This window comes from Puma concolor, chromosome B1 (genome assembly GCF_028749965.1).
Source record: "Puma concolor isolate L17-30 chromosome B1, mPumCon1.1.hap2, whole genome shotgun sequence".
Classification (NCBI taxonomy): domain Eukaryota; kingdom Metazoa; phylum Chordata; class Mammalia; order Carnivora; family Felidae; genus Puma; species Puma concolor.
The window spans coordinates 164045283-164047509 of record NC_141670.1 but is presented as its reverse complement, the minus strand read 5'-3'; the positions used below and the strand labels follow the sequence as shown (position 1 = coordinate 164047509).

The window sequence follows — 2227 nt, the reverse complement described above, 5'->3', positions numbered from 1 at the left end:
TGAAGTCATCCAGTCCTTGTGATCTATCTGGAGGGCAGGGGGAGCCACAGGTCAACTCTGCCCTGTTGTTACCATGCGAAGATTTGAGTCCAGCTTGTCGCTCCCTCTTTTTCTTTTTTCTAAGAGAATCCTGAAATTGAGCACTTTCTCCAAAATTTCCCAATATTTCATGTTGGCAAATAATTCAAAAATTGCTTTTTTTTTTTTGTTTAGCACCATTTATTAAGTGATCTCAGCTGTTGTTGTAGCTGCTGCGTGTCAGCCGGTTCTTAAGACATAAAATGCTTTTCCAATTCCTCTTGTCCAGGACGGAAGGATCTTCTGGGTAGCACGCCAACAAAACAAGAGACTCCGATGTTGCCAGCTTCAATGATGGTGCCATCCAGGGAGGGAGAGGGTCATGGCGCGTTCAACCGCAGCTTCCAGAGGTTTTGTAAAAGGAGCCTTTGGGGGCCCAGGCTGCCTGGCATTTTGATGCTGTTGGTGTGGGTTTTGTACTCCATAATGGTGTTGGGAGGTAGGTTAAGCACTCGCCGAAACACTCGCCGAATCCTGGATTTGGGCTGTGGTTGCTGGGTCACTGGCAGTCTTATTCTATATTGAAATAATGTCCTCCTGAAACCGGACAGAGATCACAGCCCCACACATCTCCTCCCCAACCATGAACTGTCTCCACAACGTGGCCAGGATAAGATTCTCCCAGCGATGGGATGCCAAGCCCTTCCGCAGCTGAATAATCCACTTGCCATGGTTTTTATTTGCATCATCCTCCCACATAGGTTTAATTCCTTCTTTGAAGAGATGGAAGTCACTGTGGCCTGTCAGGTCCCTGGGATGGACCATGTGGCTGTAAAACCACAGAACTGCTCCACAGAGGCAAAGGTGCCGATCTGTTTGATATTCTGCTCATAGCTCTATGAGCTAGTGGGATGGCCGGGAGTTCTCCTGGAGTACCAGAAAGTATAGTTGTACCGCAGGGGATGCTCTGCTGGTCAAGGGACAACAGCTTTCCTCTTACTGCTGCCCTGACTCTTGTCTCGTTCCGTTTTTTCCTTCTCACCATCTTTCTGTGTGCTGTTTTCTTCATTCTGATCACGATCCCCACTGTCATCGTCTTTCAATGCGTCAAACTTGTTCATCCTCTCACTGCCACCGTGGCCACTGCCTCACGGAGTGACTTCCCAAAAAATTCTTTTATTTAAAAAAATTTTTTTTCTATGTTTATTCATTTTTGAAAGACAGAGAGAGACAGAGCACAAGCATGGAGGGGCGGAGAGAGAGGGAGACACAGAATCGGAAGCAGGCTCCAGTCTCTGAGCTGTCAGCACAGAGCCTGACGCGGGGCTCAAACTCACGAACCGTGAGATCATGACCTGAGCCGAAGCCGGATGCTCAACCGACTGAGCCACCCAGGCGCCCCTCAAAAATTCTTTTAAAATGTAGTTCGGCCCTAGCAAAATATATCTGTTAGCTTAATTCAGTCTGCGGGCCACCAGTTCTCAGTCTCCAGTGTAATCCAACTTCTTCATAATAGACAAGAAAGAGAAGACCCCAAAGTACTTAATCTTACTTCAGCAAAGAAGACTTTCTGAAGTTAAAAAAAAAAAGAAGAAGAAGAAGTTTTAGTTCTTAGAAGTTTTTGAATGTTTAAATTTGGTTGCTGGTTTATTATAAAGCCTTTTCATCAGAGATATTGCAAAATTTGGAAATACGGAAACTATCCATCCAGTTGGCATGTGGCACAGGGGATTAGCTTTGGAGGGGGCGTTATGTTTCAATGTCCATTTTCCACTATGTGGCAAGGTACATTAGTTGTAATTCCAGGTAGTTAAGGAAATAGGCAAATTTAAAACACCTCAAACATACCAGGGTTTTATTCTGTAGCCATGTACCAATTTTGTCCTGTATTTCCGGAGAAACATAACTATTTCTCCCTACAACTGACTTCTGTGGGTATGAGATCTGCCAGAGAATAAGACTATGAGTATATATTCCTGGAAAAACATGTTGTACATCAAATTGAATTCTTCTTTAAAAAAAAAAATTGTTTTGTGTATTTATTTTTGAGAGAGACAGAGACAGAGCATGAGCGGGGGAGGGGCAGAGAGAAGATGGAGACAGAATCCGAAGCAGGTTCCAGGCTCTGAGCTGTCAGCACAGAGCCCCACGCGGGGCTTGAGCTCACGGACCGCGAGATCATGACCTGAGCCGAAGTCGGATGCTCAAC

General features: G+C 45.3%; 1 pseudogene; it reads right to left on the bottom strand.

Moving 5' to 3' along the window:
• Nucleotides 1–202: 202 nt before the first annotated feature.
• Nucleotides 203–1173, bottom strand: LOC112858692 (eukaryotic translation initiation factor 4E type 2 pseudogene; annotated as a pseudogene).
• Nucleotides 1174–2227: the final 1054 nt, after the last annotated feature.